This window comes from Acartia tonsa, chromosome 3 (genome assembly GCF_053477335.1).
Source record: "Acartia tonsa isolate MP-2025a chromosome 3, ASM5347733v1, whole genome shotgun sequence".
NCBI lineage: Eukaryota > Metazoa > Arthropoda > Copepoda > Calanoida > Acartiidae > Acartia > Acartia tonsa.
Genome location: NC_137262.1, coordinates 35,950,866 through 35,967,768, shown reverse-complemented (window position 1 = coordinate 35,967,768; position 16,903 = coordinate 35,950,866).

Genomic DNA, 16,903 nt, shown 5'->3' with positions numbered 1-16,903 from the left:
TTAACATACAAAAATTTGTTGTAAAAAAAGTAAAAAATCAGCTTGTTTTAAATGAACATACGGACTTTCTAGTAACGATTATAGAGTTGCTGCTCTTTCTAAATCGTACCTAACTGCTATGGGAATTAGCATGTAAAACTTGAAATCGATAGGACAATGCTAACCTTTTTAAATTATCAAACAAAGCTAACTGTAACGGATGGACGTACAGATGGACGCACGGACCGACCCTAATCATGGAAAAGCTTTGCTTTTAAAAAATAATAACCATAAATCATACAATACTAAATCTATTTGACGATCAACTTAATTTAAAATAAACATAAAAAAACATATATTGGTGCCTTACAACAAAGTTGCCTATGAAGCACTGATTCCCCCCCCCCCCCATATTTAAATTATATCTGCTGGTTTCTTAAATGCTATACCTAAAGCACTCCCGCCCCTTTGATCGTTTACAGTTTGTTTTAAAATTAATGGTAGGGAAAGGAGGATTCTGTGCTCCACTAGGCACTTTGGGAGAAACTACCCATATTTTAAATTCTGTAAACTTCCTTCCAACTTGTTTCGCAATTAGGGGCAAGATGTTGTCGAGAAATACAAAATTAAACCACAACAAAAATTATAAAATGTTTGATTTGGAAAAGCATAGTTATATAGTTTAAAACTTTATTGCTAGGTGTCGCAAAAACTTTTTTTCTTTTTAATTTTTAGATGGGATAAATGTTTAAACAATCTGAAATATGTTTCAAAGTATCACAGCTATCCACTGTTTGGATTTTCAATAAATTTTATTCACTATTTAACCTATAATTTACGAGTAGTCTATGATTTAGATAAAATATCTAAATAATGTAAAAAGCTTACTCTATGTTCATTTATCTCAAAAATAAACATAGTACTAATCTCTGAAAATCATTTTTGAATGGCTTATAGTAAATTAAGCAAAAACTGACAAAATAATGTTTTAGATTCTTGTCAAATTCTGCCAAAAGTTGCTTAATCTCATCATCTAGTTTAAACTGGAAATCTATGAAATCAGCTCTAAAGCATTGTTTGCCAGAATAGCCTTCCCTTGTCCCTGGGTTTTAGTCTTGTTCGTTCCACTCTATCCAACTTAAGATACAGAGGCCCTAGATGCTAGGGGTACAGCCATTAGTTTTCTTAATAAAATTATTTAATATCAACGAGAAATAGTTTTACAAAAACTAAACAAAAGTGGAGTGAAAACCAAAAATGGAATATCTAAATTAGGAACAATTTAAATGTATAGACTTCAGTGTAGACGGTTACACAACAATTGCATTTGGATTTATAATCTAGTCACTAATTCTTAATCATAGGCGTACAGTAGTAAGAAGTACGGGGGTGAATTCACCTCCTGGTAAAATAAAGGGTTGTAGATCCTAGGTATCCACTTAACACACTCCTCCACACACCCTTAGCAAAAGGTCGACACCCCCTATATACCTCCTTGATAACCCCCCCCCCCCAAAAAAAAAATATAAAGACTGTCAATTTAAAAAAAACTTTAAAAACACACACCTTGATTTTTAGGGGGTAAAAAATTACCCTCTTTTTTTGTAATATAACACCCTTCATTTAGGTTTAAAGTGGGTTTTTAAGATTTTCAAACAACAATCATTATTTCTTCATTTGTCAATGAGTAGTAATATATTAGTAAATAAGTAAATTAGGTAGATTTACTCATTTATTTCTAATTTCAGCCAAAATATGAATAATTGACAGAGCTCGGCAGCCACAGTCATCCTCAGCCTCGTTGGTTATAAACCATCCCCAAAATGTAATCATCTAGGCTTTCTATGACACACAATAAGTCGCAGATTTGAGAAATCTAGGTGGCTTGGAGGATGATTTAGCCACTTAAATCCTTAAACACCTTTATTCTAAGCCTCATTCAACCGCAGACGCATTTTTTTTTATACAACTGCAGCTATACGGCTACCGACCCCCAATGATTAACATCAAATTACGCCTTAATAGTTTTTTGATCCACGTGTCTTTTTACTGTACTGTCTCATGTCTGCCATTAATGGATTTTTTTGTTTGTGGTCTTACAGTGTGACTAAAAGTAGGGTTATTAAGCACGTTTGTCTTTCAGTCTAATTTAGTTATCAAAACCGTGAATGACTTATAACAATGGATATATAATGACTTGGAAAAAATCAAAAATAAGCCATGTGACGTCATAAATATGAGGGAGATGAGAGGAAAAGTTGGAAAGAAAGCCCCTCAAAAAGAGATTGATAATCCCTCATTTTAATGACGTTGCCCAATCCCCTCCCATCCTATTGGATGAACGAATTTACCTAAAACCCCCTGTTAAAATATCCACGTAAATTCCACATCCATTGCTGTAATTTATCTATAACTGATTATTGGTCAAAAGTTAAATCAAAGTCAATTTTCTCTTCCTTCACCCTTTTATTTAACAACCTTTGTTTTTAGGTCCTTTTTTACTTAAAAATTTCAAACGGCTGTAATTTTTTTTGCAGAAAATGTTTATCGTTATGTAAATTTTATATTTGAAATATCAAAATATAAATTTCAGCGGCCGCAGCTGTACTTGGCAGCTGCCAGCCGCCGCAGTCGGCGGTCGTTGGGAAAACGGCAACGGATCTTTATGAAATTTTAATACATTATGTAGACATGTAAGAAGGGCTTAAGTTTAAAATTTGAAGTCTCTACGTCAAAAAGTGCGGCCACAGGAGCCTTTTTAAGATTTCTGGAGACCTGGAGGATCACGACCTGCAGGATCATACCTGGAACCTGAAATTGACTTGAATATCTGTATTTGATATGAGGATGTACTACTAGAGGATATTTTAGTATTTTGGTAAGATAAAATGCTTTGTTTAAGTCAAAAAAAATATTTTTGCTCTTTACCTGGATGACCCTGCCAGGTTTGCTGGCATCCTGTGCCCGCCAGGATGGAGATATTTAAAAAAAAATCAAACTCTCAGTTATGTGTCATACCCACACTTAAAAAGTCAAGCAGTTTGGGCTCTTTATCTTTCACACACAGAAAATGAGATAGAAAAAACCGGATGGGGGGGGGGCGCCCCCCCCCCCCGACCGTTAAGGGTTAATTCATAAAATTCCCAAAATATTTTAAAGAATCATAATTGTACATTGTTATCATTGTATAGTAAAGTTTATGCGGTACTTAGCATAATTATGCTCAGATTTTTCATGAATTTTCAGTCATAAAGATAAGATTAGATCCAGAGATAGAAAGGGATAGGACAATGGCCAATAAATTTTTGTACATACCCAATGATGATACACAAGATTAATACTTCGGTATATTGCTACTATTGGTTGAAACGATGTGACCCTCAACCATACCAACCTATGAAATTCAAGTACAAGAAAACATTGGAATTACTTAAACCTTGGGGACAATAAACAGCCCAAAATGTCCCCTCCTCCCCTGGATTGGATCACTGTTGGCAGAAAAAAAAACTCCAAATGTCTTAAGATGTCATTACATTTATTAATTTTATATCAGCAACGACCACTATTTATTAAAAGCAATATAGTCGACTTAAATATTTACAAAAAAAAACTAGTATAAAAACGCATTTAGATACCATATCAGTTACAACTTATAGCCTTTTAGTCAAAATAGCCTTTTGAAATAAATATGGAGTAGCTACACTTTAGAAACTGTAATTGTATGTTTCAAGTGATAGAACGATTCTAATATGATAAAATTCCTGGATAAAATTAAAGAAAGGACATACTGACATATAGTCTAACCCTAGATGTTGTTGTTGTAGACATTAGGAGCTAAACTCTTCACTTGATATACCAAGAAATTCCGCACATTTTTTAGGCTTCGTCCATAGATATGTAGGGGTTAACCTTGTAGGTTACGTCGGGCAATTAAAAACATGTACAGTGGTGTGGTCCTCGTGGTTGCAATCTGTACATTTGGGGTCAATGTCTTAACGAAGAAAATCTTCGCTATTAAATATTCTCTGATAGTTACTATGCACGTTTAAAAACATGTTCTATTCTTGGGCAGGGATCTTAAGGGATATAACCATGAACAATAAATGAATATACATTTCTAATCTATAATACAAAGTAGAATGATGTCTGTCCGTCTGTCCGTCCATCCGTCCGTCCGTCCGTCTGAAGCTTAAGATTTTGGTAACCACTGAACCGATTGGATTCTACTCTTCAGGGTATATACCTACTGGTCCTGTGGTGGTTTTGGCCTTTTTTCTTGGGGGATGGGACACCCCCAACCCCCCCAAAAACAAAAATTCCCCCCCCCCATTTTTTTTGCAGAAGATTTTTTTGATAACCTCTAGGGTCAAAGCCCCTAGAGGCTAGGGGCAAAGCCGCTAGTGATAATATAAAACATAGCCCCTTCTGTAACATAAATGTTTGTTAATAGTTATTTCTCGTATCGTATTATAAACGGCTTTCCGCGGATATAGAATGTACAATTATAAGATTAAAACTAGTTTCTTTTAGCCCCGTGGTGCCGAAGGCACCGGCTAAAAAAACTAGTTTTAATCTTATGATTGTACATTTCTATATTCGTAGAAAACTGGATATAATACGATGCTAGACATAGTTTTTTCGTATTCATGAGAATCGGTTCCTATCCACCGGATTCAAATGAATACGAGAAAAACAAGGATGACAACATCCATAAAAGCGAAGCACTGAAACGGTAGGACAAACGGACATTATCACTTGTATAGTATCTGAACTGAAAAATCGGAACATAAATGTATAAATGTCGAATCAAAATTGTAGGTAAATTTGTTGAAAAACTGCTTAAAACAGGATAATGTTTATGGACATACTTACATTTTTGGACTTGATTATAGAGTTGCTTCGCTTATAATATTGTTCTTTGTTGTCCCAGGAATCAAAATACCAAAAATCAGATCAAACGGATAATAAAAACACTTGAAAATGTGTTGTTAAAAAAGTAGAAAAATCAACATGTTTAAAATGGACGTACGGACATTCTGGTAATGATTATAGAGTTGCTACGCTTTCTAAATCGTACCCAACTACTACAGGAATCATCATGCAAAGTTTGAAATCGATAGGACAATTCTAACATGCCTAAATTAACGAATAAAAGCTATCTATCTCGGACGGACGGACGTACGGACGGACGTACGGACGGACGGACGGACGGACGTACGGACGGACCGACCCTAATTATAGAAAAGCTTCGCTTTTAAAAATGTATACACTACTAGTTTGGAACCAACCAAAGTTTTAAGCCAATGAATCCGATTTGAAAACTTTGGACGTAATCAAAGGCGTGAAAAAGTAATGTAGCGGGGTATATCCACCCCATCCTCTGGAAAAAGAGGGTTGATACACTCCTCTAGGTGTACTCTCCATTCCCTACAACCATTTACGCACATCCTTCTGATAAATTCAGCCACGGTGAGTGTCAAGTGAAAAAGTCACACCCCCTTAAATTTAAGGGAGAAAGAAAAATAAATAATCGCTTCAATTTATCTGTTTTATTAGTAGGCGACAAATCACTGTGTAATATACGATCGTGGCTCAACACGTAAAGCATCCGCTCGTCTTCGGGATGGTGATAGGTTTGAATCTTGGGCCGACACCGCGTCATATATAAAGACGTTAAAAATGGTTTCTTCTGCTGCTATGTCAGGTGCGCGACATAAATAGTAAGAGTAGGAGGAATGCCTTGGCCCATAAACTGGCGCAACTCAATAACATACACAGTAAGGACTTCTCAGACAAAGTTCCTGCAAGCAAAGGGTTGGTTGTCTGATGGATGTTACTTAACCTAATACCCTTGTGTGTTAGAGTATTGCATCCCATTACACGCGAATGATGCTCTGCAATTCTCTAGATGATCACTTAAATCGAAGGAGAATCCCGTCCTTACGAGGTAATGGTAAAATATACGCTCCAATTTCCCCTCCCTCTTTGATACCTCCCTGGTTGTTCTGTTGTTGTGTTCCTTCTGCTATAATTTATCTTGATACTACTAATTGAGGTGAGAATAATTAAACATGCCATACTTAACAGGGAATTGGGGATAGGTAATTGTTTCTAAAAAAAAAATAAAATAGAAAAGTTTTTTTTTTTTGGACATTTGGCGTAAAAGAAGACAAGTACATAGAAATACAATTAATTTACTTTCACAAAAAATTGCATATTACTTTATCCCTACCCAATAAGGAAAGATTAAACATGCAAACTAATGTTTAATTATATAGAAAAGCTATTTTTACACTAACTCATTTTCTTTAGAACGAACATAATAAACCAATGCACATAAGGGCAACAAGGGGCAACAATTCACCACCCCCAAATCAAGTTTTAAACATTCTATGAGTATTATCATACCCAATGTACATCAGATTTCAAAGGAATCGTAAAAATACGCTTTTTAAGTAAGCATTCTAATGCATGGAAGTCAAGAAATGCAAAAATTTTCTTACAGAAAAAGGCATACTTTTTGTGTTTCACCAACAATTTTAAAAGTATTATAAAATCTCTTAGAATTAACGTAATTAGACAAAATAACTTCTGATGAGTCATGCATTACATATATTTTGACAGTATAAAAGAAAAAAACACAAATTGAAGAAATTAGTCCTAAATAATTCTAGTTGAAGTCAAGATTTTAGTTTTTATTTGTTTGTTTTTTAATCAACATTTAAGAAGACAGTATCAGGAAACATGTTTTCGCCGGGTGTCGCCGGCTAAAAAAACGATATTTGATTACCCAAAGACATATTTTAATCGCCAGTACTGGTTTCATTTACCCCCCCGCGCCCCCGTAGGGGTTTTTAGCCCGTTTTCTGAACATGGGTGCACGAAAAGCTTGTAAGAAAAGGCGTTTAAATGCGCTTTTAAAGTCAAAACTTAAGATATAATTTAAATAAATAAAAGACACAAAAACATAGACATATTGGGAAATATTTATTCTGACTTAGAATTAAAGTTAATAATAAATATTTTCAAGTTCTATTGCACTAAATGATGTTTTAATGTAACTAAATAATCGTTTCTATAGATTATTACAAATATCAGGGATCTAAAGGGATTAGACAAAGGTCAATAAATTGTTGTACATCCCCAATGATAATACACAAAATTACCCCTTGTGTAGATTAAAGTTAGTAGTTAAAACGTTTGAACACACAACTGTAAAACTTTGGGGACTAGTGTTATAAACAGCCCAATGTCCCCTACCTCACTGCGGAAAGGTAAATTTAACATTCAAATAACGTGAGGTTCTTATACTCATTCTAAATTGGAATTAGCAAGTAGTCTATCTGTCTGTCTATTGGTAATGCTTTGTTTTTAAATTATGTAGTTACAGGGTATTCATGTTTAAAGTCAGCAGTTTTATTTAGAAAGGGAGGGGACTGTTAATTACACTAGTCCCCAAACTTCAAAGTTTTATAATAACGTTTTTATATTCGTTAGCATAAGAACTTCAGGAAATTTAATTGAATTTTTATTGGTTGGTTCATTAAGATGAGTGTCAAAACTTTTCAACAACTAATTGTCATCTACAGACAAATAATTTTGTAATGTAATTTATTAAATATGTATCAATATTGGGGATGTACATATTAATCGGTTATTGTTTTGTTCCTTAGATCCCTAGGTGTTAATATTTAATACAAAGTAGCTTGATGTCTGTTTGTCTGTCCGCCCATCCCTTAAGATCTCGCTAACCACTAAACTGATTGAATTCTACTCTTCAGGGAATATATCTACTGGTCCTGTGGTTGTTTGAAGATCTTTTTCAAAAATAAAAATCCCCTTCATTTTTTTCATATTTCTATAATTAGGGTCGGTCCGTCCGTACGTCTGGTACAGTTAGCTCTTTTACTTAACTTAAACAGGCTAAAATTGTCCTATCGATCTCAAACTTTTCATGCTGATTTCTACAACAGTTAGGTACGACTTAGAAAGCACAGCAACTCTATAATCGTTACCAGAAAGTCCGTACATCCATTTATAACAAGCTGATTTTTACTTTTTTGACAACAAATAATGGTTTTGAATGTTAAAAATATCCTATTCATCTGATTTTTTAAATACTGATTCCTATTTCAATAACGTCTATTGTTATAAGCGAAGCATCTCTATAATCAAGTCCTAAAAACGTCAGTATGTCCTTAAACAGTAACATGTATTTAATCAGTTTTAATTACTTTTTTGTATAGACATGCATTAATATTCAGTTCTGACACTTCACAAGTGTTAATGTTCGTTTGTCCTTCCATTTCAGAGCTTCGCTTCTTTCATGGATGTTGTCATCCTTGTTTAATTACCTCTTGGGGCAAATCCCCTAGAGGCTAGGGGCGAAGCCGATAGTGTACATATAAACAGTAAACAAGAATCATAATATCATTATAAATATAGATATTAGTTAATAAAAATTTAAAAATCATGCCCACATTTATAATGGATTTATTAAACATAAAAATAAAGTGAAACTTGTAGCTTGCTAAAATAAGGATCCCCATCCACCCCCATTTACAACATCCCCTCCCCTCCTACTGAAATGAATTCCATGACCCCAAATTTGACACTTTGAACACTAAAATCGGACTACAATTAACCTAGTTACACTTTAAAGGGCCCAAAAAGCTAGTGATAGGGTAGCTGCGCTACTAAAAAATTATCATATTGCTCTGATAACCAAAACCCCTAATTAGACATTTTAAACACGAAATTCAAGATAGTTGATGGATAGATAGATGGATAGATAGATGGATAGATAGATGGATAGGTAGATGAATAGATATGTGGATAGATAGATGGGTAAGTAAATGGATAGACAGATGGATAGATGGATGGATAGATAGAGGGATAGATTGATGGATGGATAAATTGATAGTTGATGGATAAAGAGATGAATAGTTGATGGATAGATAGATGGATCGATATATAGATGGATAGAGAGATGGATAGAGAGATGGATAGATAGATGGATAGATAGATGGATAGATAGATGGATAGATAGATGGATAGATAAATGGAAAGATAGATGGATAGATAGATGGATAGATAGATGGATAGATAGATGGATAGATAGATGGATAGAGGGATGGATAGATATATGGATAGATAGATGGATAGATAGATAGATGGATGGATAGATAGATAGATGGATAGATAGATGGATAGACAGATGGATAGATATATGGATAGATAGATGGATAGATTGATGGATAGATAGATGGATAGGGTAAGGGGGGGCTATTTTCGCGAGGTGTTAATCTGGTAATTTTCTATCTACCTTCATAAAATGACCTTTATCTCCATGTTCCTTTCAAATGACAGAAAAAAACATAAAAGCAAATTTGTTTGTTGTTAAATTACCTACAAAAAAGTATAAAATGAAATTTTTGTTAGATGAATTTTAAGGGTACTAAATAATTAAATCCCCTTTTTGGTTGATTTGCCCCAATGTGCAATGTATAAAGTTTTAAGTTGTCTTTAAGTTTAAGTTAAGGAGGGGACAATGGGCTATTTTTTTCACCAGTCCCCAAAGTTTTATAATAGCTCTTTCCTATTCGTTAGCTTAGCAACTTTATGGACTTAAGGGGTAATCTTTTTTATTATCATTGGGGATGTACATTAAATTATCGGCCCTTTTGGTATCCCTATAGATCACTTGGTTCGTTGACTCATCAATAAAATATCAACTGCTCATTTATTCAATTACTTTTAGACTAAGGTCCTTAAATTAAAGATTTGTTGGTTGTTTGAAACCAAAAACAGCGTTATCTGAAGGTACATTTTTAGAATTCATTTATGATTTTCCTTTGTTTTATGTTGAAATATGTGACTTATGATGACAAAGATTTGAGTTATAACAGATGTTTTTGTCTATTTTCAGGTATTCCTTCGATTCAGCAATACTTGACAGGTTTGATGGTTTGTCATTGAATTTTGTAAAACTCTTTTGCTGTTAAAATATTTTACCACAAAACTGAAAACATGGGAGGAAGCGGAATAGATTGTTTGATATAACGGTCAAAAGTCACTCTTTTAAAATGGAAAACTAAATAGGTTCAGAGAGAATAGAATAAAAATTAACTTTAAACTGACAAGGAATGGGATATCCATAAATAGATAATTACAGTGTGTTTTTTTATGAGAACTTTTTAAAAAGCAATTTTACCCCACTTATAGTTATCAGAATTTAATGATTAACGGCTTATTTTCTTCGTTTTTTATAACCATTTTTAGAACATCAAAAAAATATTTCAGTTTTTATTTAAAAAGTACAGTTAAATCAAAAATTCAAAACTTAGGTGTCAACATCTAAAAAAGGTTTTCGCACATTTTTCTTAAGCTCAAATCTTCTACCCTTTGCAAGAAAAAAATTCGATTTTCAGTAGTCCACTTTGGGGGGCCAGTACTCCCTCCCAGGTTGAGATATGGCCTTCAAACTTTAATATGTTCTGGTACATGTCCCCAAAAGTATCTGTATCAATTTTTAACTATGTATCTCAACTTTGAAGCGTTTTGCAGCCATTCTTGCAAAGGGTAGAAGATTTGAGCATGAGAAAAATGCGCTATAACCATTTTTAGATGTTGACACCTAGGTTTTGAATTTTTTATTTTACTCTACTTTTTTAATAAAAACTGAAATATTTTTTTGATGTTCTCATAAAAAAAACACACTGTAGTTAAAAACTGAATTTAACAATAAAAGCAGATGAGGTTAAGCAATTGGATTTCATAGCTGCTCTGTTAGTTAACCACGGATTCTCATCTGTTGGTTCAAAAGAACACTGTTTCTAGACACGTATATAATCTTACTGTGTAGGTTATGGAAAACTATTAGATACATCTTCTAATACAAGATTGATTTATCCTTTTTATGACCATAGTCTGACCTTAAAGGATGTAATGAATCAATCTAGGGTTTGGCAGCTGCATGTTGAATTGGTTGCATCCAATAAGATTAAATAAGTATATGGCTGATAACTAAGACGGTGATTTCCCTCAAAGTTCCTTGCAAGCACAGTACTTCACATTTGTTTTAAAGACTATACAGTTTACTATTGTTTATTAATAATTAAAATGTATAGGATGTATTTATGACATATAAAAAAGTTTACTTTTAGTATGACTGTATTTTTGGCAGAGTTTTTTACATTTTGACAAAAAAAACATCCAGCTAAACTTCTGCAAGTTGCAGGAACGCCATGTACCCGTTTTTTTCCGCATCCACCCATTAAGTGTTACATTTTACATTTAAATTCAAACTTTAACTTTGTTTAATGTGAAATTTACACGAAATTAAGTCATTAACCTAAAGATTTTAAAATTATCATTGCAGAAATTAAAACAAAAGTTATTTCTACATAGATATTAGGTTTAAGGAAAAAATATCTCAAAGTTATATTTTATTTTCGTTATGTTTGTTTTGTTATGTTGCTAAAAACGTCAAGCACATCCAAAAGTAGCGAAAAATGAGTAAACCTATTTTTAATATAGACACATTACAATCTTTCCCAATTTTGTATTACTTTTGCGGAACATGATTCCCATGACGTCATATTTTTCTTTCCCGAAAAAGGGAAGGAGGGAAGAAATTCTCTTCAAAAGAGAAGGAGAAAACCCCCTTTTCTCTCATCTCTTTTTTCTTCCCCCCTTCCCTTTTTCGGGAAAGAAAAATATGACGTCACGGGAATCATGTTCCGCAAAAGTAATACAAAATCGGGAAAGATTAGTAATGTGTCTTTAATATAAAATAGATAAAATAATTATGGTCTACTTGGTCAAAAGCTAGATAAAAAATTACGTTTACATCTAGTTGAAGAGTGGCTTTATAAATATTGACTTATTCACACTTACACGTAGTTACACACGAGGTTGAAGACACACAAACTTTAGGACATATGTAGAACAAATTTGCTGTCTAATAAATTTATATAAACAAGACATTTGAAAGCAATAAAGAAAATAAATTGAAAAATGTCTGTCTCTTTACTGTCTACTTAAAACTAGCTATTAAACAGTATATGGGTCTTAGGGGATAAGTCAATGGAGACAAATTGTTGTATGCCATAAATTATGATAAACAGATTTACCCTTTCTGTAGATTAGAATCATTTTTACATTTTACTAAAAGATATTTTCTGAAATTGCAAGCTTTTTAATGCTGTGCTACATATGAAGATATGTTGTTTCACCCATAACATCTAGGAGCTTTAATTTAATAAGGGAGGGAAGTTGTACAGTTAAACTAAAATACGAGGTTTTATATAAAATAGTCTAATCCCACCCCAAAAGCTATGGTAGACTCCCGTAAAATGGCTTCATGGTTAAAAATAACTAAACTACGTTATATGAATGGATTTATTATTACTTGGATATTACACCAAATTTTTTTGTTCTCTAATAAAGTGAATTTTGTAGCCGGCTAAAATAATGATCTCAATCGCACCCCCCCCCCTGATCATCCCATCCCCTACTCTCCTGTTAAACCAGTTGACCAATAAATGACAAGAGAAATAGCAAACTGAAATTAAGAAAGTTTTCCCCCGGTCATAATATCCACGTATTTTCTACATCCATTGTTGTATAATAGGATAAAAAGTACATAAGTTAAGAAATCCAATTGGTAATTATTCTGTCTAAAATTCCGCCATAAATTTCAACTGTCTGCCAATAATTTGCATATCCTAAATTTGCACTCGGGAGGTTTTACAGTACGTCTGTTTAGTGCAGCTGCTATATAAGTTTGGAATGTCTGATCTCTGACCAATAGCGTTAAAGCTTCTTTTTGGGGAGGGGGTACAATGAGGGTTTTTAAAGATTTTTGGAAGGGGGTAATTAAAGTATTTCCAAATATTATCGATGCACAGTATATTTTTTTTTGGGGGGGGGGAGGGGAGGTAACATTCCTCCTTTAGAATCCTTGCCTAAGACTCTAACCGATGACGGGTAATAAAAATCTGAAATAGAAATGACGCAAATGACGCAAATTCTGACGCAAATTCTGACGTTTATCTAAAAATGCAACATATAATAATAGCTATTAAAACAATATTCAAGCATAACTTTTATCTTATTAGGATAACAATTAAATAAGAAAAATATTTTTACCATATGAAATTCGTGATCAAACACCTAATTGAAAAAAAATGCAAGACATAGCTTTTATTTTAAGAAAGACTAGGGGCAACGGACGCCCCCAAGAAGCCTCTAGGTGTTCTTAAGGTGGGAGGGGGATAAGTCAACCGCCCTTCTACTTTTTAATTTGAGTTTTAATAAGAAATATTCAGAAAAAAAATTTGGGGGTGTGATTTTAAATTGGGAGGGCGGAGATACGCTCTCCCAAAATAGTTAAAAACCTTCCCTGTACCTTAAAAAAAGCTTAATTACAAAGGAAAACCAAACAGATGTCATTTTTTAACAATTTTATAAAAAAAAACCATTGGCGCACTTGTATAAACACCTTATCGCTAACAAGTTTTGGAATAGACAATCCAGAACTATCCAGTTCAAAGGGAATGGAGAAAGAGAGGGGGTGAATCTATCCGAAAATAGTTATGATCGAGATCTTCCTTCATCCTCTAACCACTGGTAACAATACAAATAGTTTTTTAGTAAAGATTCTTGTATAGATTAAATTTGTTTTAGATGTGCTACACATGAGCATGAGCAAGATTTTTTGTTCCAGTGCGTCTAGGTTTTCCTTTTAATGATTAGAACTAAAATTTATAACTAAAGTAAAAAGTTTTGCAATATGCATAAATTTAAGGTAAAAGTTATCTCCAAAAATATGTTTTCTTATTTTAGGTTAGTAATTATGAATTTAACGGTTTCTTTTCTTTCATTCCTTATAAAATAAATGCTCCCTTTTACACTCACCAGCCCTAGTTCAAAAATACAAACTAATTTTAACAAAATAAAATCACTAAATTTCACATTTTATTTAGACAGTTAATCAATTTAATTTTTACACTCAATTTCGTCAATTAACAAGAAAGAACATTAATATCCTTGTTATATAATAGCTTCGCTTAAAAAAGTAAAGATAGAGAACACAAAAGTACCTTTACGAGTAGCTACTCTACTAAAGTTTATCTTTTTGCATTTAATTTTATGAAACATGGAACATATGTGTTGTTCCTGTACTGTCAACATACAAAAATAAACTAAAATAATAAAGATAAATTCTGTTTCTCATATGCTGAATAAATTGTCAGGATGGAAAGGACAATATTTCTTTTTAAAAAAAGGACGGCAGCATCCAATATTGGTTATATTTTAGTATGTGCTACCTATCATTGAACTCATACTGGCGGGGCTGCTGTCAATGACACTAACCAAGGATAACTAAGGGTAATCAAATATCTCCTTTTCTGTCCAAACAAACGAGATATTAGGTTAAGTAACACTCAACAGACAACCGACTCTTTGATTGCACGACTTTTGTCTGGAAGTCCCAACTATATATGGTAATGAATTAAGACTGTTTGGGCAAAAGCATTCCCCTATTTTACCGTTCACCTGATATTGCAGCAGTAGGAACAATTAGCTGATGCTTTGTGTATCAAGCCACAGTCGCGGGTGTAGTTTATTCTATAAAGCCCAGCTTCCATAATCTTGTAACTAACGCAATTATTTCTATTGGAAATACAACTTTTAACTTCTCTAGCTATGTTTCAGCATAAGTAAGATATTAGAACCCATTACCCTAATGCGAGGCGATGCGCTAAGTACTACGCTACAGTCACGACTTATTGTAATTTATCTAAGCACTTTCTTCTAAAGGATTCAAATATTTGTTACCCATGGTGTGATTAGCTGTCCGTGTCTTTGAATCATGCAGTTTATACAGAGAATAAAAAATGCATAATATTAGATAAATCCTGGAATATATTATTTTTGTTTGTGTGGGGTGTGGGGTAATAGATATACGGCGTGTTAGATATACAATCTGCTTTATGAAACACAGGACTCCCAACCGCGAAAATTGCAAATTGGTTGCAAATTTTCGCAATATTTTAGCGAAATAAATTGCGAATTTACAAAATACATTATACAGAGAATAAAAAAAAGCATGATATTAGATAAATCCTAGAAAATATTATTTTTGATTGTGTGTAGGGTGTTGGGTAATAAATATAAGGCGTGTTAGATGTACAATATGCTTTATGTAACAATGGGCTGTCATAACCTCACAAAAACTACATTTGTGATATAATTATCCAATGCTGTTTCTATAATCAAGTTCTAAAAATGTATTTATGTCCTTAAACATTTTAGCGTCACCACGTCCATAACTTGGATCATCAGAATGTTCTGGCCGGTAGACATGAACCCAGTCTTAAAAATAGTGGCACCAGCTTTGTGAAGATATCTTCTATGCTTCTGGTTACAATCATTAACATTACCCAAGCTAGTCCTACAGGACAGTGAACTATAAGCCATTTATTGGCTGATTAAATCTAGCTATGTCCTAATTTTATTCTACATAAATAACCGATAAATTGGTGTACAATCCTAATAATGCTACATAAAATTAACACTTCTGCAGATTGCAATTAGTGATTGAAACGTGTGGACACTCAACTTAAAAAAAAGACAATCCAAATTCAATGAAAGTCCCCAAAGTTGCGAAGCCATCGAAAAAAACATTATCAAAAATCTTTGGGGGCTCCCAATAAACAATGCCCCCCTCTCTCCCTGGTCTTTTTGCTACATTGAATGTAGTAATGCATTGAATGTTATATCTATTCTATATGCTCTATTTTTATTATTATGAGTATGAGTATTTGTTTTCTCGTATTGCTTTGAAACCGATTAATATCCGGTGGATTAGAACCGGTTCTCAGCATTACAGAATAATTGGGTCTAGCTTCGTATTATATCCAGTTTTGTAAGAATATAAGAATGTACAATTATAAGATTAAAACCAGTTTTTTAGTCCCTGCCTTCGGCATCTAGGGGATAACAATAAACTGGATTAATCTTATGATTTTACATTTATATCCGCGGAAAGCTGTTTATAATACGATTTGAAGAAAAAAATATTCTCCACCTCTATTTACACACAAACTACATTTATCTTGCTCCGATCAGATCCACCTTGAAAATCCTATGTTATGACGTTTTTACAGGGATCTTAAGGGTTATGGCAATGGACGAAAAAGTAATTCTTGAAAAGTTAAGACACTACTATTCTATATGAACCAATTAAAATGTGATAAAAATACCCCAAGATCTATAATAATATTATTTACAACCAATTGTCACCTCCCTGCCTGTTTTGTTTATTACAATCTATTTTTAGTAGCGAAGCTACTCTATAATTCACTTTTTAGTAGCGAAGCTACTCTATAATTCACTTTGTCCGTCCGTCAGTCAGTCCGTCCGTCAGGCAGTCAGTCAGTCCGTAACGCTATGGGGGAAATGGGATTTACTCAGCTCCTATAAAAGATAGAATGCTGAAATGTTTTGACAACATTCCCATAATTAAGGAGCACAACTGACTATAACACATCGTTGGCGTTCGGACCGATTTTTAGCAGGTTTTAGGCTATTTTTATATTTTTCACATTTTTCTCCATATCTTCAGTGTTTATGGTCCGATTTTCAAAATTTTTTCAGTTACAGATATCAAAATTAAATTTCCCGTCGTTTAAAGGAACAACCATGAAGGCCAGACTGCCTTTTTAGAAGGTTTTAGGCTATTTTTATATTTTTCACATTCTTCTCCATATCCTCAGTGTTTATGGTCCGATTTTCAAAATTTTTTCAGTTATAGATATCAAAATTAAATTTCCCGTCTTTAAAGAAAACAATCATGACGGCCAGACTGCTTTTTTAGCAGGTTTTAGGTTGTTTTTTATATATTTAACATTTTTCT